The sequence below is a fragment of the Manacus vitellinus genome, unplaced genomic scaffold (genome assembly GCF_001715985.3).
Source record: "Manacus vitellinus isolate BGI_N305 unplaced genomic scaffold, ASM171598v3 scaffold_44_pilon, whole genome shotgun sequence".
Lineage (NCBI taxonomy): Eukaryota > Metazoa > Chordata > Aves > Passeriformes > Pipridae > Manacus > Manacus vitellinus.
The window spans coordinates 4309178-4337177 of NW_021940565.1; the positions used below are offsets into that span (position 1 = coordinate 4309178).

At 40.5% G+C, this 28000-nt stretch overlaps 1 long non-coding RNA gene across 1 annotated transcript; it reads right to left on the reverse strand.

Annotated features, from left to right (window-relative positions):
- Positions 1-40: 40 nt before the first annotated feature.
- Positions 41-27998, reverse strand: LOC108640800. Its single transcript, XR_003916049.1, has 5 exons — positions 27957-27998; positions 23362-23502; positions 13739-13830; positions 3002-3110; positions 41-597 (listed from the first exon to the last, which is right to left on the reverse strand). It is a non-coding gene; the product is annotated as an uncharacterized LOC108640800 (long non-coding RNA).
- Positions 27999-28000: the final 2 nt, after the last annotated feature.

The following is a 28000-nucleotide window of genomic DNA, read 5'->3' on the forward strand; positions in this document are numbered from 1 at the left end:
ATTGAAGGATTAGCTTTTCCAATACTTAGGAAAGGCTCAACAATTGCACAAGAAACAAAAGCAAAATAAGTGTATACACTGAAGTTATGCTTACAATTCTTTGGTCTTCAAGACTAACCAACACTGTTCTAGGAAAAAAGTATTATCCTGAACATAAAAGAGAGATTTTTTTTTCTGCACCATTGAGCATAACTGTTGGACTAGGTGCTGGACCATTAATTTTGAGTTAATTAGGCATAAGTGCAAACTGCAGTGAAAGTTGTGACTTAAAACTTTAACCCTTGGAGAAGAGCCTGCCATGTTTTCATGGCCGGTGTGGTGTGGCTGATGGGGCAGTCCTGGCAGTGGAGGCACCTTTCCTTCTGTCCTGGAGCAGCCCCAGGTTATCAAGAAGATTTTCTCACTGCTATACCTGCTGTTCTCAGCCAATATCAACTTTCCAGCTCTGCAGATTTCTGGTTTGGTTTCCTGAAAGCTTTGTGTCGAGTAGCCACGTCTGAAAAATGGTTAATATCTTCAACAATTACAGTCGTGGGAATAGGCGAGTGACAAGAAGATTGACAAGAAGGTCTTCCAGCTTCCCTGGTACCTGGTCCCCTGTATGGACATGTGGGAAATGGAGATCAGAAACTTCATTTTGAGGACATAAAAAGAACCAAGGAAATACACCTTAGACTCAGCTCAGCTGCACAAAATGCCAGCACAATTTTGTTATAAAAAGGGAAGTTATTGCTATATCTTTCTTGCTTCTCAAATTAAAATGAGGGCTTTTAAACAGAGTAGAGGATTTGCAAAAAAGATGGTTGGTAAAAAGACTGGCATTTATAAATGTCAGCATAACAGAATTTTCTATCCAAAATACCCTTTTAGTTCCTCGGTCTGGGAAAATATGAAGCAATTCAATGAGGTTACAGTGATGCTTTGATTTACTAGGGAAAAAAAAGGTTTTAATTCTTTCCACAGTTCCATTAAACATTTTTTTTTCATAGGAGAATTTGCTGGAATAGTTAATGTGGAATAAAATAATCCACAGTACTCGGTCCAGGATAGAAATATTCAGATGCTGGTACACAGCTGTTTTTTGCTTACTTAATTCAAGGAATTACATTAAGCCAAAATGAAGTTACATTTGGAATAAAGTACCAGGAACACAGACATTCAGGAATCGCTTTAAATTTTAAAAAAAAACTGAGTTAACTCCAGAGCAATTTCCTAACACTAGATCTTATTTTATTGCCATACGTTACTGGGAGGAGATGGAAAATAAAGACATACAAAATCCCCAGGCAACACTGGAACAGCTTTCAAAAGCAATTTTGGCTTCCCTGGGCTCCCGCTGCCTTCAGTAGCCAGTGCTTAAGAGAAATCCCAATATCACATTGGACAACTTTCCCTTTCAGAGATTTGTTTCCCACAGAGAAGCCCATGGGAACAAGATGATAAGCAGAAAGCCCTGCATTGTGAAATCAGATCCATGTTCATCTCCCTGCTGGTCTGGGAGCTGGCAAAGGGTCTGTTCTCAGGAAGGACTTCACACCTTCTTCCCCAACAGTCAGTTCTGAAGGGGTTTAATATTTTATGCTGAGAAAAAAARKWRSMRRRGGKYCYKSTTWWWAWTTTKSMARKWRKWSMRRRRARKTTWAAAAAAAAAGCAAAACAAACCCTCCTTGCTTCACACAATGCGGGAAGTGTCTGGCACCCAACTGCATCTGCTGGGAGGCAGATCTAAAACAAACAAGCGGGAACACGTCCTTGCACACTCTGTAATTACACTCTGGATCACCCAGAGGCTGGAAGTATCAACAGCTTTTAAGATGTGACTAGCTAGATTAAAAATAAAAATTAAAAAAAAAATGAAAAGCAAAAAAATAAAATTAGGCTGAGTGCTTATTAGAGCCGATGGCCCGCTTGTGAGAAATCTCCAAGCAGTGGTTTGCAGCCAGAGCACAAGCAGAGAGGGATCATCTTGTCTTTGCCATGATGAGTTAGGCAATGAGCAGAGATTTGTGCCACTGTGCAGAGCATCCTTAAGAGTTAAGGGGTTCAGTCAACGTGCAGATCTAGGAAAGCAAATGGGTTAAAGCAAAGCTGGAAAGCTTCTCAAGACTTTGCTGAGGTTGTAATTAGGACTTAGGAGCTTCACATTTTCCCTGTCCCTCCTGTATGCTCTTGTGAGCACACACAGTCAGTGCTGCCAGTTGCTGAATTCTGCAGAAGAGGAAGGAGCAAAACCAGCAGCCATTCACAAACAGTAAGAAATCTGTGTGATTGGAAGTTCTCTTTCTGCATTATCACTGCAGGAGCCCAGGACAAGCTTATGTATCACGGACAAGCACGTACACTCCAACATGAAAATACTTGCCCAGCTTTATGTCAGGGATATATTCTATATTATGCCAAAGTTGCTCGCACACCCAGAGCTTGAACAGCACAGCGCAAGGCCCTTAAGAAAAAGGCAAACCCGGCATTATGCTGCAAAAATGCGGTCTGAAAATCATGTGCTATTGTCAGAGACTGGAATGTAGTCCCACAGCAGCGTAACTGGGGACTTCCCATCTATATTTAGGATGTTGCAATCCTACCCTCTCGCCCACATGTCCTCACCCCCAGCGGGATGCCAGCTGTGGCATTTCTGGCACAGAAAGCAGCCAGCTCCCTACACCTCCTTCCACCTCGCTGTCGCAAGTATCAGCTGTTGGTTTGGGGTGAGAGTGTGTGGCGAGGCAGGGCTTGGTGGCAAAACTGTTCATCACTTCCAACTACTGAAGTGGTTGAGAGAAAGGTTAAGAAGTGACTCAGAGCTGTCGAATACTTGATAGCACACAGTGCTAAACCTACGTGCATAGTTCCCAGAGGAGCTGTTTGCACTGCACCCAGAGCCTGACCCACAGAGTGGGCCTTGATAACCTCTTGTGCTGCGAGTCACACCAGGATTATTAACAACTCTGCAGCTGATTACGCTTCCCCTGCATGTCCCAGTGGGCACGAAGGCGATACTTACACGGTGGTGCACATTCCCACACTTCCAGCCAACAGAAGCAGACTCATATTGACTCCCCATCATCACACACATTACAGAAAGGTGCACCTTTCACTGCTCACACACCGTTCTGCAGAAAACCAAAAGGAACTTTCAGTTTAAAAATAGAAACCTGATGCTCCCTGCTTGTTTGATTTGCTGTTCACTTAGGCCAGCCCAGAAAGCTTAGGTGCAGTCTTTGTTCTCGCTCTGTCGACTTAAGACTTACTCAAACAAGTGTCAGACGGCACAAGGCTTTTTTTAGTGAAGCCCCACGTACACCCAGCACTCCCACATACACTACTCATTATGCCACTTCTTAATATTTTCCGCATCAGTCACTGCTGCAGCCCAGGATGTGCACATTGAAATCTGCCTTTCCCTTTTGATTCATTTGGAGATGTCATCGTGCGCAGCTGCGGGTGTCAGCGCGGTGGCCCTTACACGCCCTCATGACACAGCTTCCTGAGCAGAGCAGTAAAAGTAGGGCCGTCAGGCAGTGGCAGAACACAATCGTGGCATGTTAATTAATTGGGGATTTAGCAATACACTGTAGTGAGATTATTTGACAAGGTTTGGGCAAGGAAAATGGAAAGTGAAAGTTTAAGACTTAGAACCAGAGGTAAATTGAAAGCACGTTGCACTTGGACAGCATTTCCAACTTAAGGAATCTTTTCTGCTTTATGAGAGCCCTCAGTTATGGGAGCTGTTGTTTAATACGATTAATTCAATTCTCTTTTAAAAACATGTTTATAGCATTTGTGGTTGCAGAACAAAGACTGAAATGTGACTTCCAAAAGCACAAAAGGCTACTACATACAAGGCTAATAACCCTCACTTTCCTCTCCAACCCGTATTCCTATTTTCTTATTATTTAAGAGGCTTTGACTTTTAAATTCTTACTGAGTGTTTCGGACTAACATAAAATGGTGCAATGCCATTGCCTTTGCCTGGAGCCCCTGTTGCTGCAGAGCAGAGGATCTGCTGGCAGGTGACAGATTCACCACTGTGGAACATTTAAAAATTATTATTTAGACCTAGTTGCAGAGGGTCAGAGCCAGACTTTCAGCAGCATCTCCTTAAAATAGCAACCGCTTTACTCGGTTTATAAATCTAAATACCATTTATGGACATAACCCCTCAGATGGGGGTGGGATCCCCTTTTGATGTATGAACCTTGTGTTTCAGACGCTGAGAATCAAATGAAACTGCCAAGATAAAGGCACATCATGGAAAAACCTACAGACAGACAGCAGAGGTGATATATGAGCGTGGGGCTGTGTACAGATCCAGAAAGAGGCACTGCATCACTGTTCGTTTAACACCTCTGAGCGTGTAAGTACGAGAGGTGAAAGAGCCCCTGTCTCTGCCACTGTCCCTGGGGACACCCACGACCCAGCTCCTGCCATCAGCAGCAGGGACAGCAGATCCCAGGGCAGCCTGGGGTCGCAGCAAGGGCACACACAAAAAGCAAGAGGACTAGCAGAGATTGCTGCAAGAGCAGGCAAGAGTTGCCTTGATGATGACAAAGGGATTGCACAATTAGCACAGAAAGAAACAGGCTGCTACGTTTGTCACCTCTCTAGGGAGTGTGGCAGTGCCCGTGCGTCCCTTGGTGCAACACTTTGTATTTGATTCAGTGCAATCAGCAGAAGGTCCCACCAGTGAGGGCTTTGTTATGGGTGTAATTCTAAATGTTACCAGGACCTGATGATTTTCAGGGGTTTTTGGGTGTTGGTTTGGGGTTTTTTTGTTACCACAAGTTGGATACAAATAGCATTGATCACATTTAGCAGTACATTATTCTGGCTTCCAGAGACAACTGGTGGAGTTGGACAGGGAGATATTAAAAATGCTGAGTCAATCCCAGGGTAAACGCAGTCCTTTCCTGAAGTGTACTGTCCAGTTCTCACACCTGCATCTACGTGGATCTAGGATCTGAGCACACAGATGTCACTGACCTAAAAAGGTTGTTCACGCATCTTTCCTCCATGTTGATGACATAGCAATGAAAAATTTAAGAGAACAAAAAAACAAAGTTCAAGCAGAACCCAGAACTCAAACATTCTACGTAAGAGTCTCTGAAACAGCACATTTTTAAACAAGTGCTGTAGTTTAGCTCTAAACCTGGTTGCATCTTTGTAAATGCAAGAGGCAGACAATAAGTAAGCATAATTAGATATATTTGTATTTTCCATCTAAACATTTCAAGAGCCAGAAAGAGGATCGGGTAGGACTGGGTGCACAAGAAGTTAATGTACTACAACATTATTTATAAATAAATTCTTTCAGGAATGACACAAACAACTTTTCTAACACAAGACTTAAATTCTTGCCATATTTTCCTTAAACACTTCGAGGAGTTTTGATTATTCTTTCAGCAAAAATGCCAGTGTCTCATATAAATCTCTGAGAGAGTTCAGCAAAGCACTATGAAGTGATGGGCTTCAGTGCTTTTGCTCTTTGCTGCTGTTGCTGGGCTCTTCAGAGGAACTGCCTTACAGCTAAACTTCAAGGTGAGAAGAAAGTTTGACAGCAGCTGAAAGAGCTTGTGGCTGCAAGACACACAGACAGAGAGAAGTGCTGCAAGCATAGGAAGGCAGAAGGACATTTCCATCACCAGCCAGATCCTACTCTAGGGAAACACAGGTTTTGTTTTGGGTGCTCTGGCTCTGAAACTGTTCTGCAACTGCAGATTTCTGCATCTGTCAAGTGAATACTTGAGTCCCTTTGGTCTGTGTGAAGTTTTGCACTTTGCCTTCAAATATAGGGCAGAGCCCCACACCTCCTCCTGCCAGCAAGCTCGGATCGCTGGCTGAGGTTGTGACTCCTTCCCTGCATCACTGGAGATAGACTGCTCGTACATCAGAGATTACTGCAAAGTCCAGACCAGACCATTCTTGTTTGGGGAGAAAATGAGAAAGTACAAAAGGTGACCGTGGGTTATGTTTATAGACATTCTGTGCAACAGCAAAGCTGTACAGAAACTAGAGAATGCACAAGGGCACCAAAAAATACCAGTTCCATGCGGATTTCATATGTCACCTACCTGTGAATGATCTGCACAGAGATGGGGGTAGGAGCTGGCCACAGCTGTGCCCAAACTTGGGCAGCAGTGCGCATTTCAAATGTCTTTGGAAATCAAAGCAGTACTTAAATTCTAGATTTAAAGATCATGTCTTGATGTATTTACTCGGGGAAGACTAAGCAAAGTTTTACAAGCAATCACAGTTCAAGCGTTTCTTTTTGCATGCCCAGTTTTGGACCCGTGATTACGTTCTTCTGACACAGATGTACATGCATAATTTATGCACTGATGCAATATCTATCAGTGTAATGCACAATGCTCTCTGACATTCACCAGAAATTCTCAGGGAGGAAATCCTGATGGCTTGGTACTGCCATCATGCAACCTGCCCTTCCTTCCTGCTTTGTACAGTACAGAAAGTACAGGGCACATCCTCTGCCATCAGCTGTACATCCAACAGCACAGGTCCCTTCTTATTCACTTTCCCATGTGGTTCAGGCTCATTTACACTGTTCACAAATAGATACACCGTGTTGTCAGACACGATTTGATGGCATAAAATAGAAGTTACCTTATCTCTCTCCTGGCGTGCTCTGTGCCCTTCTCTTTGTGCTTAGTACACAAACAGTAAATATGTGCCTTTAGTGTGGTTTTTTGGTTTTGAGATACCCTGCTACTTCTAGCTAAGTAGCTCTGAATGTTTGTGCTGGATCTCTTGGAATAATTCATCTTGCAGTAGGGTCAGTAGATTCTCACAATTGACTTCAAAACAGTTTAAATCAAACCAATAACTTTGAACCAAATACTTCTTATTTTTTCAATAGAAACAGTACCTCTTGATACTCTTGTTAATGCTTTATCCACCCATCATGACTTTTGGTACAGTCTGTGACTGGGATTACAAAGGTTTGGAAAATGCAGGGGAGGGAATGGAAAAACCCTAAAGCTTCTGGTTTGGGATCTATCTGAAATGCATTGATGGATGTTGATAGCATGCAGGAACATAGTCACAAAAAAAACACCCAGTGCCACCAAGACGTCTATAAATAAAAGAATACTGAACTTTGCTCTTCCACATCCAGCACATTTCAAAGGGGGCAAATTATAGTCTCATATATTATACTGGGGTTTTTGCACTGACTGTTATTCTCAAATAGTTTTTAAGATGAAAAGACATTTTTTCCTGTAGATGGAAATGCCAGTAACTTTGAAAGCAGGTTTCATTATATACCTACATTCAGTTTTTCAAGTATTACACGTTTGCACAGAGAGGTTTACTTTTGCCCCTGTATGCCAGCAGTGAGTGAGCCATTTGCAATCAATAATGTCCAGCTCTGAGCTATAACCCACATGCCACCGAGCATCTGCTGTCTGCCCAATTCTGCTGTGTTTTGGAAACACTTAGTGGCCCCTGCAGCTGTTCCGGGTAGCTGGAAGATAACTCATCAATACATGCTCTGAATTTACACCTTCCCCATGTCACCCTTTCTTTTTTTGACCCGTGCTGCACATCTACCAAGTACTGCTGCAACTTGCTTTTTACCAAATGCAAACATCTCTGACAAAATATAAAGTCTCTTCCAGAGTGGAGGTCACATTGTTGTACAGCAAGAACCTTGCTAATGCCAGGGCTGATTTATTATTGGCTGGCCATTTTGATCTGATAACGCCGTGTTGGTAGGTTGCTCACGTATTAGGATTAGTGCAAGACACTGCCGAAGGAACACAGTGTTCTGCTCCTATTTATGTTTCTTGCTATAGTTCCCTCAAAGACTAACGTTATTAACTTCCCCTGTCAGACAAACGACACTCAATTACAGGTCATTTATACCTGTCTCTTACACTTCAGGAGTTATTAGAAGAGCTTAAAATCTGACAGAAAACTGAAGTATAAACATAGCAATGTGTAATACACATATTTACATCAAAATAGATGGTTTTGGATGGCTCCTGTCACAATTTAGGACCTCAAGCCACCAGCAAATCACTAGGAGAAATTATATTGATTTCAGTGGCCTTACTCGTGCTTTTCTAGACCTAAGGTCTCGGTGCTTCCTTTCTGGAATTTTGGAGTGACATTCACAGAAGAGAGACCTGATGCTTGCCCATCAGGCTCTTTGGCAAAGGGACACCCACACTTCACAGAGCAGGGTGGCCTCTAGCATGCTTGGCAGCTCTCTCCTGCAGAGCCCAATCTTTCTGAAAACATCTCCAAAAGGGACTCTGCTGGGACCGTGGCATTGCTAGCACCTGCAAGGCTGAAACAAGAAGAGATCTGCAGAGAAGAGCCTGCAAAGCAAGACTTCCACTTATGGCCAGGGCTGGGCAAGTGTCTGCTTCATCTGCATTTGGCTGTGAAGCACCAAGCAACTAAAACACCAACACCCATATATCGACTGCGGTGATAGTACAACCTGCATGCAGGACATGAAACAGGGAACAAGCTGAGGCTGATTATACACACAGAAAACAGACCTACTTAGTCAGAGGCTGACATTTTTACATAGCTGCTGTCCAGAGCCCAAGTGCGCTCCAAACTGAATAGTTTCCACTGTCTCCCTTTTCACACACGCTCAGTTTTCCAAACCATTCACCTTTGGCAAAAAGCTTCATGCCTGGCCCCTGCTAGAAGGTCAGCTTGTTTTGAAACACAAGCTGAACTCTTTCGGCTGTTAAAGCTCTGGGGCAGCAAATTAATTTGCTTCTAGATCCCAGGGTTTTTTACTTCATCATTGTCACTAAATTTGTGCATCCACTTCTTAAAATTTATAGTTCATTTTCTGAATGAGACTTCGGCAGACTCATGAACAGAATTATCTCCTAATAATTTAAATATGTAAAAGGGAAATTAGGTCTCCCATTGCTACATAGATTCTTTTTTTTTATAAGCAAAACCTATTTTAGTCCTGTACTTTTTGTGCCATTGTCAGTTTTTTACGTGCGCACACGGACATTTGCATAATTTCCATGAGGGAGACTGAAACCTTTCAGGGAAACACAATGCAAAGTCCAGGAAGAGAAAACTTTTCATACTGGCAGAAAGGAAACAACAGTGGCAAGGAACAACAGTGCCAAGGTTAATGGGGGAAATGCTTCCCACTGTGCCCCTCAGGGCTTGTCCTGGTTCTGGCTGTGGTTCTTTAAACCACACATTTTCATCAAACTGATGCATTTTGGTCAAGTGTTTCTATATTGTTTAGGAAGCTTCCCCATCCAACAATCCAAGAGCTACTTTGGCAGTCACATCTGGACCACCTGAGCTGGGACCGAAGCCCCTCCGGAGCTACACCCCCCCCACTCACAGTCAGACCAGGTTTCCTCACCAGCTCAGCCCCAGGTTTCCCAGAGCAGAGTCTCCTCAGATGTCTCAATCCTTAAAATAATTTAATTTTGGTGCAAAAACTAATTAAGAAATTAACAACTCGAGGTGGTGCCTCTGAGGAAGGACCCCGAACAAAGGAACCCCGTGGCTTTTATACCCTCACAGCCTAAGTGCAGTAGAGTCTGGGGCCATCAGCTCCTACTGTGTCTCTGAGTGTCCCTCACCTGGCTGTGCCCCAGGTCCCCATGCCCTTTGTCATGAAAAGGGTCAGCAGTTCATGGCCTCTTTCCTCAGGCTCCTGCCCCCCAGAACTCACACTTCAGCTCCCCCCTGAGCTACCTGCACGGAATGTATCCCTCAAAAATTCCTCTATAATCTGTTAGCAAACAAAAGCAAACAGCCACAATGCCAGTAAGGTTTGTCTCTTGTGACAGAACTGAAGAACCTCTCTGCATAGACCATTATTTTCCAGCCCTCCCCCTGCTCTCAGCCAGCTTGTTCAGTTGGGTCTGGCACCTGCCAGGCCATTCTGTTTTAGCTCATGTTGTTAGAAACATAAATTAGCTCAGTTATGGCTCACAACTAGTTCAAGGATGGGGCAGGACTTCACAGCCAAGTGTGAGCAGAAAAAAGGGCAGAGGAAGGAAGAGGTAGGGCAGGGAAGGAGAAAGAGCAGCAAAACAAGTTATTGCATTGGCAAGACTGCCATAGTAAACAACACAACACCTGATGAATGTCACCCTGGCCACCGAGATATACCCTGGCTGGAACATGAAGAACAACAAGGGAATATAAGAAATAGTGAGACTTAGTAGAATAACAACAGTAATTTTAAAAACCTCAAATTTTCAATGATACGATTCTGTATCATAAGTCAGCACATTACCAAATAGGGGGAAAAAAAATCATCTGAGAGATAGTATCAGCTTTAAACTGCACTGGAGCTATCTTCTACTTTCAACTTTCTTCTCTTTCTGTGATTGTATATGTTAACTCAGGTAATTTATTGCACCACCTCTGTAAACACTGTGCATGTTAGATCATGTTGTCATTCAAATTCCATTTCCCAATTTGCTGTTTCTTACCTAAATCTCTTTTTCTAGAAGGCCATTTAAATAATGACTGCAATGGCAATGACATTTCATTGAGAGGCAGCACCACAGTTCACATCACTACAGTATTTCCAGTTGTCCCAGTTACACACTAATTCAAAGCCAGGAGTGATAAAAATAAGGCAGCCGGACATTTTAAAAACAGTACTGTCGTATATGCAACCTGTACCTCAGCTTCCATTCATCTAAAGGCAAACTCTTACTCGTGTTACCAAGTTACTCATCATATCCAATAGATCAGAAACCCAGAGCTGGAGAAAGGTCAGAAGCAGGAAGACTGCCAGGAAAGATGTTTGGGACAATGCTTTCTCTTGTATTACCAGCAAGGCTGATGAACTGTAGTTTGTTTTACAGTTATCTTACAGTTAAAAGTCATATGGAAACGTACTACACACAAGAAAATGTTCATCTTGGGACTGAAAAAAGCATTCATGGAAATAAGTAAAGTAATTCTGACAATATGTAAGAGAAAGCATTATTCTCATTACTGGGGAAAAAAAGACCAAGGAAATATATGCTGATGACACAAAAAGGCAAGGTCAGAGTTTAGAGCTGAGTCTTTAACCTCTAGTGTTTACATAGGAATTGCCTGCTGTCCTTTCTCCATATTTCTGGTACAGAGCACCAGAATTGTTGTTACTGGTTTTACCACTTGTTTACAGCTATTCAAGGACCAAGGACTAAAATACTCCAATTCCAATCCAAAAGAAACATCAGGATTTTTGACTTGTTTCTGTATCTTTTTTTTTTCCTCATAAATGATTTTTTTAATCTTTCTGGTTTTTTTCTTGATTTCAGTTATAACCTCTGTATGACAGGTGGGAACCCAAATTAATCTCAGAGGCAATGAAGCACTATGTTAGTTTAGCAAAAAGATGACCCTTATGATCTTCATAGAGACAGAATCATTTCACATTTATTACACCACTGTACACTCCTCATTTATTTTTCATAGTTATTAGAACTTTATTGCACATATTGTAGAATAAAACCTCATTTATTTTATGCTTCAAAAGGAATGATGCTTTTTTCCACTATCACATTCCGAATTAATTCCCCTTATGTAACTCTGTCTCTTCATTTTTTGGTGCAGGCCAAAGATTTCTTTAATCTTCTCAGTAATCTAGTTTTATTAAAAATAAAGAGCAATAGTGAAAAAAGGGACAGAGAAGAAGAAAAAAATATACAAAACCACAGCTGGGCTAAAACTTTAATACTCAAAGGAGAATACCAACTGCACTGGCACCACCAACTAAAATTAAAAGGTATTGCACGTTTCAGCCACCCAGCTCTGACAGCTGGCAAGTTCTCAGAAGAAGAGTTCTACTTCTCCAGAAAATCCATGCCTAAGCAAAATGCTGAAATGTTTGTCTTCTTGTTTACAGCAATATTATGTCTTTTAAAAGAACACCCCTTGCCCTACAAACAAGGAACTCAAGCATATATAATAATATTATTTATATAGAACATGAATAGCTGAAAATTGGGTTTAAAAAGTCTGGTTTGTAGCACTTAATGGAAGATGGAAAATAACGCAGTCAACAAAGAAACATTATACTGCACAAGAGAAATGTTCTAATCTATTCTTAACTCACTTTTATCAATAATCCCCATAGCTGGCTTCTGGCCATCCCAGATGAATAATTTAGAGCCAGGAAAAAATAGCGATTTGGGCAGACATTGTCCACATCTGTAATTCATCTGCCTTGCTATATTAAGTCATTCACCTGTTAAAATCCAATTTACTAGTATATAGATGAATATACTTAAAGGTTACACAGCTAAAAATAACACTGCCTCCAGGATTTTCTATACTGTGGAATACATAAATTATCCTTGTCAGTATGCTGCTATATAAAGGCATTGGTTTGTATTTCTAGAAGCAGACATTTCAAAGTTCAGTCAGGGGTTGCATTTTGCTAGGACAGCTTTGCAGCATATATAAAAATGTTTGGTTTGTTTTTAAGGATACTTTATTATAGCCATTCTTTGGCAAAGAAAGCTATCAGGCTCACCACAGGGGATAGTAACACATGCCTAAAACTAATAAAATCACGAGGTTTTTGGTTTCCCTTAATTTTTTTTTTATAAGTACTCAGTGGTTGATCTAACTTAGATATTCTCTTTCTGCAAAGTCACATGCTTTTTCTTCTTTGAGAAGCCTGATGAGGCAGCTTCAGCTCTTCCTTCCCTCCCACCGTTGCTGACCCCCAGCTGGAGCCTGGGCCTGCTCTCCCCATCAGCCCTTCCCCCCAGAAACCCTCCCATCGCTTGTGACACAAGGGAGCCACTGGGATAGTCAGCCAGCGTCCGAATTTCCTCTCCTTACTCTCTTGAGCTAGAAGGAACGTGGCTTTATTCCATCTTGAGCATCATGAATAAAACCATTTGCAAGGCTGTGCATGTGCATCACAGCCTCTGCGTTGCTGTTGCTACAGCCCTGATGGGGCCTAATGCAATATTTATTGTCTGTCATTATGCACAAGATGGAAAAAATGTTCTTTGAGTCTTGGGAGCCTGAGATGACTTTCACTAGCCTTAAATGGGCAGAGGTTTCCATCTCTAATATGGATCTGGAAATCACTAACTCTACAACTCACATCTCCAGTGGTCAGGCCATCACCCTCTGGTGCCACTCAGCAAGACCTTACTAAAAATGAGTGAAGTTGTCTACATACAGCCACTGTCTTGCACTTTCCTTCTCCTAGTGACAATGCAGCAGAAAAGCCAGTGACACTGAACACAAAACATGCAGGTAGGAAAATTTTGTCCCTGAAAAAAGTCATCCAAGGGTCAAAAAAACAATGGAAAATCACAGTTTTAGAGTCAACGCTATGCCAAGTATTGTCAGAAACAGAGAGGGTTTCTGCTCCAACCAAGCAGATGGAAATTATTCTATTGTTCAGAGATAAAGCAGGACTCCCACCTGGGAGCTGACCACACAATTACACTTCTCTGCCTGAGCCGAGCCTTTCAACCACCCTCCATGGGGGTGGTTGGTTCAGGAAGAAGGTTTGATACTGCAGCTATTTTTACTTTTTCTCCTTATTTCTCTTGTCCCAAGATGCAAATGCAAGGGCGACTCGTTCCATGAAAAAACAAGAGACTTCCTTTGATAAACAGGATATTGGGTTTTCTATGGAGTCACACACACACTCACAAACCTGTTCTCTTTATGGCTGAGTAAACATCCTCACCTCCCCACAGATCCTTTTACACACTGTACACATTATGCATCTTCCTCTTGCTGTACTCACCCCTGGGCTTCAGCAGGAGCAGCTGGCGTGTCGCTCAGCGTGCCCATGGAGTTACCAGAGTACATTAATCACTCATTATCTTGTTTGCAGTGCTGAGACAGAAAAGCACAAAGATGAACACATCAATCCTTTCACAAACATTACAAAGAAACACTCAAGTATTCCTTTCAGCAGAACAAATACTGAGAAGTGAGCTGAGAAAACACAAGGTCAGCTGGCACCCTGGTCTATAGCATTACTTATATTTACTTTCTCCTGTCTTATCTAACTTGAATAACTTGCATTCAGGATATAAGCATACATTTATGTTTATCTTTCCAAATATAGTACTCCATGATGGAGTACTCCATTTCACTCATCACTGGAGTGAAATTCCACTCAAGCTGATGGTATCCAGCCATGTTCCAACATGTGGGCTGGATTATCTTTTGTTTTGACTCTTTACATGACATCCTCAAGCGGTGGCACAGCTGCACTGAAGATCAGCACTGCCCACGCTGCCCTTCAGACACAGGGTGTGGGCGCTCCAGCCTCTGCCTCCAGCAGGAGACTTGGAATACCAACCTCCTGATGTTTCTGAGCAAGCACACAAGGAGCAGCGTCCACCTTTCCCTGCTCTTGTGGGTCTATACCCTTTGCCCAGTTTTCTATTCCATAGCTCCATTTCTCCCTGTCTCACTAGATTCATGTGGGTTTTCAGGTGCTCATGTGCCCCTTTTCCCCTCCTTTGCACCCAAGGACCATATAATTCTGCAGGACAAGCCTTAGCTGCCTTTTTCCAGAGCAATCTGACTGCAGCACATCAGCAGAAGCGCAGACATGAGATATTAAGTTTGAATCAAAGACCAGGTTTATACATTGCAGTGAGGGCACAGCCCCTTGAGACAGGAGGCTCCCCCAGCAGGTATGTGAGCTCACACCTACAAAGACTTGGCTCTGAGTGAGTAAAAGTGCAAAATATTCCCTTTTAAATCAAAACATGTAACAGTTTACCAGATCAAAGGAACCTAGTCTGGCTTAGGGTTCCAGATACGAAAACACCACTTCGGTTTCATATGTTTAAAGCCTTTAAACCCAAAGCAGTAGCAGCCTACAAGTTGCAGTTGACTTTTGACATGGGATCATTTGACTCTGAAGTTTGAATGGTAAAGAAGCAGCAAAGTTATGGACCTGAAACTTTTAGGCTTTGCACTTAATGTAAAATTAAGTAAGACTGATATCTTTGTTACAGCAGCTTCTTTTTAGAAGTTGTTTTGACAGATACTCAGTGGCAGTTAGTTTCAGAGATTTAAGTGCAAACCATCATATCACTGTTCCTGGAATACAAATAGTCCTTTTCTACCAGCAACCTGGAAATGAAGTAATGAAACAAAACACTGAGGTGTTTGATGGCTCTTCTAGCCATTACACTTGTGATTCAGCTCCTAAATTCAGGGTAGCAATTTTCTTCTAAGATAAAAGAGAGATGTGATATATGTGATAAATGACAGGCTATCTTTAAACATTTATCATCTTAATAATAAAAAGACACGGAGAGAGACAGGAAATCAATACAATAATTTTAGAAAGAACATCAAGAACAATGATCTGAGGGGGAATAATAAGAGGAAACTGAGAAAATAAAGCACGCTAGAGTAATTTTAGACAGAAGGGCGACAATAACATTCTTCTAAACTAGCAGGGGAGCTACAGTGAGGGTGATCTGCGTAGCTATAGGTTATAAATAGTATGGAAGAACAGAGGACAAGAAATATGAGAACTCGTGAAGTTGAGGGGGCGAAAAGGAATCACACTTTACAGTCCCATAAAGCTCTTCGTGCAGTAACTAATACTCATGTGAGGGGGACGCCACTGTTCTCCTCAGCAGTGCTTACAAGTGTCCCTCTCACTGCCTGTCAGAGCTAGAAAGAACAGGGCTGAAGAAAAACCTAAGATCAGGGTTACTGGCACAGAGTCACAGGGAAAGATCAGAACACTTGTAATTGAGCACTTCTTTCCACAACTCCTGGTGCTGTGATGTTGGTAGAAATGACTGATGAGCTCCATGACCAGCTCGTCTTTGAGAAGAACCAGCCCAGAGTCTAATAAATAAGCTGTTCCTCTTTTTAGAAATAGAGTCATTTCATAGGGATTACTTTTTCTCTTCTTGATAATATTTTACCTGACTACAAAAGCTTTCTTCTGACTGCACAGATTTCTCCCCCTCCTTTTTCATTTGCTTTAATCAAGCATCAAGGTACAATAATTGCAGACATTTACTATTACTCTGCAATGCACAAGGAGAAGTAACAAACAAGATAACATGAGAAAGAAGAGATGCAGGAGGAGCACTGGTAGCCAAAATAAGGACCACACTGTAATACTTGTTGTGACTTGAGAATTCTTAATTATTCCACGAGAATATGAAACTCAGGCAACCCCACCTCCCAACACATTTAATGACTTGTCCAAGTCAGCACCTGGATATTTTACTGAAATCTCTTATTTAGCTTATGAAAATCTATTTATAGTAGACACTGTAACCATTCAGTTTTCAGACCTTTCATGGATATTTCATTACCTTCTCTGTTTTCCAAAATGACTCATTCTTCCTTCAGAGTAGTTTTTGAAGATGACAATACAATATGCAGAGATAATGCAATATTTTCCTTCCTCCAGACATTTTCTCATTAAATTTCTTATTCTGTTTTAGAGGACACTATAAACACATATAATGACATTTCTATTGTTCTTGGGTCATCAGTTGCTTTTAAGCAGCAGAATTTCTGTTCAGTTACCAGTTCTAGTGAGTTCTTTCTCACTGAAATTAGTAGAATGATACAGATATACATACAATTAAGATTTGGCCCAATTACATAAATAAGTTAATGCCTGCAGCAAGAAATTGTTTCTTTCTTTTTAAAGAGCTGGAGGAACAACAGGTCATTTAATTTTATAAAAAAGTTTAAGGATAGTATAAACAGGAAAACACTGAAAAATCATCACATATGTAATTTAAATGGGTAGGCAGAATTCTTTTAGATCCACCAGCAACTCTTTAAAATTCTTGTGAATCACTAGGCAGTTTTATCCCAGAAGCACTGGTGGACAGCACCTTTTAGACCATCATGGTCTAAATCTGAGAGTTTGGTAAACATTGGTTTGAAATACTTTAATAAAGCAAGGTTGATATATTGTGGTAATTCCCCATATATTAGACATGAGGAGAGAGAGGAGGTAAAGGTTTGCACTCTGGCCTTCTGTCACCCCTGAGTGTGGGATCCCCAGGAAGCCCTTGGGGTGGGAGAATTTGATTTACCTGGCACCACTGCAGCTCCCCAGATGACATAAGGGCCTCTTTTGTATCTTAATTAAGTGCTGCAAAATTAGCATCCCTACCTGAGCTCTAATGAACAGAATAAGCAGAAAGGAGGCTCTATAAACAGCCTCTTTTGAGGGGGAGGAACTTTTGCCCAACTTCATACTTCTAAATAAAAAAATTCTATGTTTAGACTTGCTGCCAAACTTTCTTTTAAGTTTGGTGAAGAGAAATGGACATTTCAAAGTTGTTTACTCAGCTTTAAATGGAAAAATGTTTAAAACAGCAAGCAAACAACACTCCAGATAAACTTATTTCTCTGCACTCAGTTTGTGCTCAGTAACTGCACCTATATATCTGAAGTGGGTGAGATAAATCCCACCTTTTTATTTTTTATTGGAGGTAGTTATCTGGAAGTAAAGGGCAAGACCTAACTTTCAGTTTTGCCACTATTGATGCCTCAGAGCTTTATTTTGGATTTTTTAACTTTTATAGATTTTAGAAGTAGTTCTGTAGTAAATGTAGATTTTAATGTAGCTGTATTATATCCCTTACCCTTTATCAATCCCTCTAAATTCCTCTGGTGTGTTTAGCCTTCTTTTCAAGGTAGAATTGTAGAAAAACACCCGTTTAAGAACATCTCACTCTAAGCCTGGACCAGGAGATATCGTGCAGACAGAGCAACCTTCAAGCCCAGAACTCTGGAGAAGCTCCAAGGACTGTACCTGCTTTGAAGAAGATGATGAGGAAGAAGGGGTCCCAAACGCCCCCAGACCCAATTCCTGAAGGGGTGTGGAGGGGGGCAGAACTGGGGATGGACAGATCTGGGATTGGATGGACCTTATTATGACATCACAGAGCCACTATCTGGGCAGGCATGCAGGGTGTGTATTCCTCTGGCCTCACTAAAGGACCTGCTCTCTTTAACTTATCTTATACACTAAACTGGCCCAGAGTCTTTTTCTCTGAGGTCTTTTTAGGCAACACTACCCACAACTGGCATTCATTTATATGCCAAAAAAGAACAGTGGCCTCCTTCCCAGCTGTCCAGGAGGCATTCAGGAAAAACTCATAAATCTGTCCCCACTGTGACCACCCAGACAGCACAGACCTGCAGGATGCTCGACACAGGGTCACTGCCAGATCATAATTTGCAGTGTTGATTAAAGAGTGCTCTTAGTTATTTTTAAATTCTAGAAAACAGGCTTAACAAGGAAACATAATTAAACTATTCTTTATTTGGAAACATACTTGCTGACAATGGATTTGGCTTCCTTTGCCTTTGCTCTTTTCTGACTCTAGGAATTCAATATTTTATCCTCATCTTAAAACTAGAAGACCAGGACCAGATGTGCTTGATACACACGTGATTTCTATGACTGATCTCCTTAAATACACTGACAAATTCTTGTCTTAGTTCTCCTGTGCATCTCCTCCTCCCTCTGCTCTCCTCCAAGCAAGAAACAAAAATATCTCAACCAACTGAAAGGTCTATTTGACCTCATCATACAGTTAGGTTAGAAACAGTGTTCTGTCTGAGAAAATACTTTGTAATACAACCCTTTCTGCTGTGCTACAGGATTAACTTTCACACTAGTTTCATGTAAATAATATGAAATCTGAAAACTATAGAGGAGGTTTTTTTTCTGACTGTCTTTATCATCAGCTGGTATGTTGTGTGACCAAGACAAATGAAAAACTGCATTTTGTACAAACCCATGACACTTACATTAGTTTCAATGAAAAGGAAACAGTCCCTGTTTTGTCCCCCAGAAATAATTACAGGTTTTAGTTATTAATCGCCAATAGAACCCACAGCATTCATTTCTGAAGTCATAAATTCCAAAGTGCTAAAGCTATTTTAAGTCAGCAGAGCTGACAGTCTCAGCTGCCCTGTCTTAAAAGAACCACTGACCAAAAATCTCCAATAAACAAGCTAATTGATAAATGCAGAAGATATGTTTAGCAAAGAGATCATCACTAATCCTTCAGACTTAGTTAGGAGATTATATTGACAAATTATTGGTCATTTAACATCTACCAGTTTTAAACTTGAAAATTCAAGATTCCAGGATGTCCCATCACTGTATGTATTTTATATTTGAATAATATTCAGGTGAATTTAACAGGTAAATTTAAAAAAATTCTTATTTTCCCTTCATGGATCACAAAAGATTGTTCTGCACAGGAAGAAGAAAGTTAACTTTTTTTCAGGTTTTCTGCACAAAGGATTTAGTGCAAAGCATAGGAACACAAGTTACTAGTTGAACATTAATAAAGAGGCCAAAATCAGCCTCTTGAGGGAAAGGCTTCCTTGTTTACTATAAAAAGCCAAACAAGAAACAAAAGAAAGAAACATTGAGAGAAACAGTGAGCACTTCCTGCACAGATTTCTACAAGTTAAGACCAAAAGACCATCTGTGGCCTGGGAACAGGCTGAATTTGGAAATAGGAGAAAACTACCTGACTCGTAGAACAGTGAGATCCTAAAAGAACTTCTCAGAAGGAGAGGGTTAGGACAAAGAGAAACTCCTAAAAAATTCCCAGGTAGAATTTGATTGGTTTAAGCTGGTTACCTTTACAGCTGAAGGGTATGTCTGTTCAACTGAGACTATCGGAAAGAATTTTGGTAGCAAGACTGAAAACACAGAAGTTTTCAAAGTCATGGAGATTTAGTCTCCTAAGGAGCAAAAGAGAATAGAGTCCTACACTCATGGACCAGCAGTACAGTGATGAGACCCAGCTTTCCCTACTAATTATTCTTATTGAAGCTAAACTTGCATTGGATACACTGGGACACTAGCTAGGGAAAATATATTGGAAGCTGGTCCACAGGGATCACACTGGTTATTAACAGCATGCTAATATTTATTTTCATCTTCTACTGAGGTTAATCTGAATTTTTACAGCGGTTTCCAAAGAGACAAGTGGATCTCTTAGAGAAGGCCAGATACTGAAAACTAACTTATTCACTACTTCATCTTGTCCTTAAGTAGCACCTCTGTGTCTGTGCTCAGCTATTCCAACCTGCATGTTCAAGTTGAAACAGCTTAGTTTGGATGAACGCCTGTGACAAATATACAAAATCAACCTTTGTTTACTGTTCTAGTATTGGTTTTAATTGCTGCCAGTATCTTTACCCCATGTCAATAAAAGGCTTTAGATTTCTTGATGGTGGAAAATCATGATCCCTTGCATGGAAATGCTATTAAGTACCCCCTGACACACTGAAACCCCCCTATAAATATTGACATTTGTGTGTTAGGTGAGATACCACTGAAGCAGTCATTTACTATTTGTAAAAAAGCTGTGCATTGAAGAGGTCTGTGCTTGAGTATCTTGCTGTTTCATGGACTTAACCGTACAGTTAAACAAAAAATAACAACCCTAAGAGCTGATTTCCCAAGTAATCAAGTATTTCCCTACAGTTCATTTAACATTCATCAAGTACATAGAGCCAAATCATACTTAAGAGACAGTAAAAAGAACATAACAGGAAAAGTCTTCATAAAGTCCTAAAAAAAAGATGGCAAATGCTGCAGAGAGGCAAGCAGAGAGGGAGAAGGCACAAAAGCTGTTGACTTGCAAATACTGAACATCTGAAATACTGCAGTTACTATCACTTGCATCAATCCATTCTCACAGTGTTTACTGTGTTTTAATAGTTACTCAAATATTGGCAGCACAATCCCTCATCTCAGTGGTCTCATCTAGAAATCTTAAATATTCCATTTCCTTACTGAATAGGACCAATTACTAGTCTTATGGTATTTTCACCTGTAAAAATTTCATGAAAAACAAAGTTAAAAAATATTCTACAGTAATATAGCATTGTTCTCTCCAGTCTCCAAATTGAAAGGAATGAGAGACTATTACATGTTAGAAAAGCAGAAACTGGAAGCATAGTGGGGATAAGAAAGTTCTTCTCCAAAGCTGGGGATAGATCAACAAACCAAAGCTTTTCAAGAGGATCTCATTCTCAAAAGGGTGAAAAAAAAGTTAAACTTAAGAGTTTCATTTCAGCCTTCTAAGTTTGGGCACAGCATCTGAGGCAATCTGAGTGCAATCTCTGCAGATGCAAAGTTCATAGACGTGACTGTCTGCAGAAGTGTACTAAAGGGTCAGTTATATTTGCTTTTGCGCACAAATGGAAACGCTTCCCAGATGTATTTACTGGACTCTTTGCAAATGTTATGGAATAGATTTGGTCAGTCAGAAGATCATTCAGTGTGGTCCAGGGTATCACATGCTTTCCTCAGAGCCATTGCAAAATGGATATTTCTGGATGACATATCTGAAGACACAGGAAATGTGTTCGAAGAAGAATTGAATTCAAATTCAATCACTTCTTGGTGATCCTGTCCTTACCATGGCTCTGATTGCTTTTCTCTCCTGTCAGAGAGGTATTGAAGATAAAGCCATGTCCAGTCACAGAGTGTGGTTTATTATTTCAGCTGTTGTTCAGACAAAAGGAAGGATACTGCCACTACCCTTCTAGCTAAGGAAGACCTGGTTAAACATCTAGATGCACCCACTGAACTTCACATCTTTTGATACTTGCACAGGACAGTAAAAAACTGCAGCACTTGGGTCACTCAAAGGTACTTAGTTGCAGAAGATAATACTGTGGGTAAGGAATTGCACACCTGGAAAACCACTGTCTTTTCAGGTTTTGCTTTTGTTGTTTTACAGAAGATAACAGTCTAATTGGAATTTCCACATTTAGAGATCTGATATTTAATCAAAATGGTATTGACATAGCTTATCTGGCAATTTGGCTTGAAGTTTTAAATTATAATAAGGAGGATCAATTTTTCCTCTCTGTTGCCATGGACTTCAACAGGAATAGAGTTGTAACAACAGGATTTGTGTTACTTGCAGTAAATCATGGCTAAGTGTCACTTCTCTTAAGCAGGTTTCATTTCAAGTAAGTAATTAAAAAACCCCCAAACAATCCTGGTAGTTATGCATTACAGCATTCAGTAAACATATTACTTCCACCCTATTGACTGATAACACCAATCAAACCCAAGGAATTTCTGGACAAAGATTTTCCTTCATCTGACCTGTAAGGAGGTTTTGCATATAGTTCCTTTCCTCTGCTTGAATCTGAGAGCAGCTCAGTCATCAAGGTGTGTCTTGAAGTAGGTTCAGCTACTCATGTCAAAGTATTTTAACAATCTGTTTTTAATTTATTGTTGGAAGAAGCCAGACTGTTGAATCTTAAGCCTTTTGCACATTGTGAAAACTCATAAAGCCTTGAGAGCTTTGTCCGCAGACCCCACAATAAGTATGACTCATGAAATGCTTTTCTTTTCTCAGTATGCAATAAAGAAAAATATTATTTATAGCATCATACAAACTATTAAGAAACTGCTTTTCTTTGAAGTTTAGACATAGCGAGGGAATAATACTTTGGATAAATGGCAGTATTTACAGTTTCTTTGAACTGGGGCCACACATCATATCTTGGCCAAATACGTGGTTATGATGAAGGATTCCAAAATTTCCCAAAATATTTCTGACATTCACAAGTTCACTGAGGTCTAATATCTGGTTGTTTTTGGCTCAGAAGTGACTTAAGCACCAAAGTAATTTTAAGCAAATGAACAGTAGAGCAGTTTCTTTGCCTTAGGGCTCTCACTCCATGCCTCACATTGGATCTCTACATATATCTTCAAAAAGGTCCTACAGCTCTCAAAAAACACTCTCAGTAGGATTTGTCAAAACCTTTCAGCACAGGCTTATCTGCTCCCACTACAGTTTGTAGCCAGAGCGTGGTAAAACCCACTCCAGCAGAGAGCTGTAACAAGCCGTACATCGCATGACTGTTGCAGCTCTTATCAGCTGTGCTCCAAGAACTTAAATCACGCAAGAAATAGCTCATCAGTGTTCATTCTGGCCCAGACTACAGAGATAAAAATAAGATGACATTTGAGGCACAATCAGATGTAACAAGATGTCCTAGAATGGCACCAGCTTTACGGCAGACATTTTGCACAGAGAAAAACTGCTCTTTTTCTGAAGCTGATTACAAGGAAGACTGGGAAGCATCATCTCAGCAAAAAATAAGAGGGAATTAGTTGTTTTGCATGTATCAGTCAGAGGAGAAACGTATGTACAGTTCCAAATAATGTGGTGCCTTTTAACTTGCGCAGCCCAAAATGTGAGTGTTTAAAGCTGGATTCAGATACATTAGTTTCAAGCCTACTTTATTTAGGTTAAAGTCTCTTTCTCATGCCTGCATCTAAGTAACATTTTAAAGTCTAGTAACAGCTATGTGAGACTCAAATAGGACAAAATACTCAGTGCAAAAAAACCCTACCTGTGTGAAATGGAACATGGTAAAGGTCTATTCAGGAGCAAACACCAGAAAATGGATGACAGATGCCCTCTCTTCAGGACTTTCTTCATCTCCCAGCCTCTTGTAGTCAGTATAAGAAAAGAGTCTTCAACAGTAGCCCTGCTATGGAAATAACACTAGTTCTACTCATGGTGCAAAACGTATTCTCCTGAAGCTGTTCATTCTGCAGCACAACTTGAAAAAGAGCAGTAAAAGAGAGCTTAGATGAAAGATTTAAAAATATGCTTGATTTCAATTTTGTCTTCCCTGTCTTCCTGGAACAGTGTAAATCCATGCAATATTCACAGACCCTGACAACAGGTGACCTTTCCTCTTATAAACAGAATATTGCCCTAAGATTTTGTGTTTCCTCTGTTTTCATTCAGAACAATGATACAGGAATCAAATGGAATAAAAAGCAGTTGCTGAAGCACATACTGAAACATGACCTGGGCTGAAGGAACAACTGTCGCACTTTTTACACAATTCAGAAGGGCATTTGGGTTCCTGCTGTCACCAGAAGTTGTATTTTAATCACTACAGAACATGATATGCCCGAGACAACGATGCAAGAGCCACACAACGGCCAGTAATTTTCCTCAGGTCATGTCAGGCAAAAAGTACCATAGTTTCTTTTCTCTCTATCTGATTTTATGCCAACATGTACTCAGAAAGCTGTCGTCTGGCCTTTCTGTCCCTGTGATGTATTGCATCAATCTCTCAGTTCCCACAAGTTCATATTTAAAGAGCTTCTGTTCATTTATGTCTGCCTCGTAAAAGATCTCTTGTGTTGTTTTTCTCCCCACCCCCTTCAAGATTAATAAACATTCTGCTAAGAAAAGGCTTTAGCATCAATCAGATTTCAGAACTGATTAGACAGGAGGTACTCTGGCTGCATTTGAAATGGGCCTCTTTTGACTGTTTTTGCTTCTAAAATTAGCTCAGCTATTTCCCGAGAGAAGTCTCTGGATAGAAGCAGACACCACCACAAGGCAGTACACTGGAGCTGTGTCAGAAAGCACACTGAAAAGCTGATCAGAGTGTCCAAGAAAACTGGGAAACTGCTCTCCTCCATGCCAGCAGCAGGGCCACAGAAGGCCCATGCTGCAAAACACACCCTGGGGGTCTCTGGTCAAAAGAGTCTATGTCTGGTGCAACAAGAGGAAGCCCAAATCTGATGCCAAGGACAAAACACCACTCATCAGCTTCACCCCCTGCAGAATCAGAGCTGCTGTTATTATTTATGCCAGGACTTGTTCTCCCGTGGTTTGTTGCTGAGCAGCCACACCACCACCTCTATCAACAGCAAGATCCACATTTCCCAGAGATGCCCTGGGTGCAATACTGCAGCCACCTGCAAGGCAAAGGCAGCAATCCATAAAAAGGTTTTCTGCCCTCGTGCATAAAAAGATGCTCTACACATTTCCTTTCAGGAGCTGTTGAATTCAGTCAATTTACTCAGCTCTGTGAAATTCAGTAGAGTAACTTCTGGACTAAGGGGTAAAAGTTTCAATATCCCCATTGTATGGAATGTACCTATGTTGGAATCTGTGCAGGCCCTATTCATACAGGCTTACATCCTTCTGACAGCAGGAAAAAGATAAAAATAGGTTGCAGTTACTTTTTCAAGACATACAGGTCTTCTCTCTTTGCTCAGGTTTACTTTCTCCCACCTGCCAGACCCCATTATGAAACAGGAAACAAACATTGCCATCAGGTCATAGCGTGGTGAGTCGCATGCAAGGGATTTTACAGGACATATTCCCTTTTAAAACTGAAGGAACTGGAAATCTGTGCCCTGGTATGGACAGCTCTGGAAGGGTGGGCTGAGGATGGATATTTAGATTAGATGCAGTTTCTAACAACAACTCATTTGAAGAACAAGAACGAGACACTGACTGCTCCTGACGTTCTGCTCTAGCAGTACTTAAAAAGAGTAATCTAGTTGTAACAGAATGGGAGGCATATCTAACATAAGTATATAGTTTCTTTATCTAACATGTACTGTACAAATAGAAAAGATCCTCAGTAAGCGAGTGAAGCCAGCACTAAAAAAATAAATAAATAAAAAAATCAAACACAGCCTATGTTTTTAGGGAATTAATATTATAAATCCTGAGCAGCCCTTTGTAGTAGGATAACTTGGCAATACTGTGAGTAGCACCTTCAGGTTTTTAGGCAAGGTTTGGGATGAAAGAAAGAGGCAGGAGTTCTCTTGTTCTTCTGTTTGTTTCTTCTTCCTGACACCCTAATGAAAATATTTGAATTTTAACTTCCAGGATTTTTTTTTTTAAAGATCAAAGCTAAGATTAGAAAAAGAGAAGGGAGCATCTCTCTGCAGCTGTCATTGTCTTTATGCACCTGAAGTTTAATTTACACAAACTAATGCTGACATGCAAGCACATGTAACAGTCAAAACTGGTTTTAAAGAAAAGAATTAAAAAAAAGCATAACTCACACCTACATATACAAGAGGAATATTCCCACTCCCACATTTCACATATTAAATAGGAATATGCAATACTAATATTCATACCAGAACTGCTTCTGCTCTTCTTCTGTCTGAAGGTGTTGACCCAAAATGGCAATGGGAGGAAACTAAAACCAATAACAAATGCTAAAATTTTGCTTTAGAGGGCTTCATTAGATTTTATTCCCACAATTATATAAACACATGGGAACTAGTGCTGCTGCAGACTGATTTCGTGACACTTAGTTCAGAGGAGACAAACTCTAGTGCCATCTGAGATTCTTGCACTCTATTGTTAACTTTTTCTGCTTTAGACTATCTTTTTTACTGTATCCATTAGGCCTTAACTAGAGCCTTTCAGAGGCTCCACTGCACCCTCAGCTCCAGCCTAAGGGTTACTTTTGAATGTACCTATTCAAATTAAACTTTAAAAAATACTCTTTTCCTGTCTTTTCAGAAAGGGGTTAACTGATATTTCCAAATCAAAACATTGCACAGGTCTATGACTCAGATAATTTTATTCCTGCTGAAATGAAATAAAAATCAGAAGTTATCATGACAGGTTTTTGGCAGATACAGTAAGGATTGACATTATTCTGTTCAAAAGAGCTATGAAATAATAAAATATCATGTTTGGTGGACATACAGGGGTTCAAAAGCAGTGACTGACAAGCAAGAATGTTTTACTGGTTTACTGTGACAGTAGATAACTTATTCAGCCAGGAAACTACACATAATTCTTTTCTTTTTCTATTATTATTATTTTCTTTCTCTTTCTTTTTTGTGACAGAAAAACCTTCCATAAGTGGTAACATATCAAAGTCATATCATTATTCATGCAGGATTTTAAATGCAAATTGCAGTTTAATGAGCAAAAAAATTATTTCATCAAAATGTCCACCAAGGTAACTTCAGGCCAGCTTCTTTCTATCTATGTAAAGACACTACCATGATTACTTAAGAACGTAAAATGCAACATGTCTGCTCGTGAAGTTGATATATAATCCACCAAACAAAAATAAAATAAAAAAATCCAGAGAAAACAAAACCAGAATGTCTTGAGGCAAAAAGGGGTGCTGCTACAGGGTTTTTTTCAGTCCAGTTAAGAATTTAGACTTTTTAAACTATGGGCATGACTGCTTTCTTTAAAAATCGGTAGGTGCCAAAGACTTGAAGAGAGACAGAGATGCAAACAAAATGGATCATAAGACAATTGATGCAACTGAACATCAGCACAAACTTCCTTAATTAATGAATTTCCAAAATATGATATAAAGTGATTTCAGTTAATTGAGTTAATATTAACCTCTGTGATTGAATTAATGTACACTCCTAATCAGTGAATGTAAGACTTCTCTACACCAGAAGGACTATTGCCAGCAACTTGCTTATTATGATTTGCTTGACTTGTATTAAAAAGTTATTTTTAACATTGTATGCTTAAAGCCAAATCATGCTAGACTGTGGAAATTACAAGGCAATTATAAACACCATTCAGCCTCATCTAGCCTAGAACAGGCAAATCTAACATGCTACAGCAGTGCTTTATGGTGACTGGGTGTGAAAATATCAAGCCAAGAAGGCAGCAAAAACTGAACAGCAATTGAGGGCAGTCCCAACTTTACCCCCAACCAGTCATACGTGGACATGCTGTGATTCTCCTCACTGCTGCTAATACAAAGATACTGTTCCAAAAGTAGCATGTAAAATACACATTGCCAAAGAAGATTTTCACAGAAACGCTTGGCACCCAACTCCATTAAAGAATCTGATAATTTAGGTCTGTATCTTTTAGTCAGATGGTCTCGAAACTCCAGAGAAGTGTGTTCACTACTACAACACTGAGAGGGAACTTAGTGTCCAAAACAGCCAGGAAGATGGGAACTCCTAGGACTGCTCTGTAGCAAACACCCAGTGTAATTAATGCCACTGCAAATCCTCCCCCTGTGCCCTCTGCCAGCACAGGACACTGAGCTCTGGAGGACAAAGGGTGATGTCGTGTGCAGAGTCCAGCACGCACCTGATAAGCACATTCCCACAGTTTCCTTTCCAAAGAACGCTTTTCTTTTAAAGATGTGCAGAGGAAAAGAGCAGAGACAGTGCTTACCTGCTCCATAACCTTCTCATGGTTAAGGCATTCCCCAAGGAGGA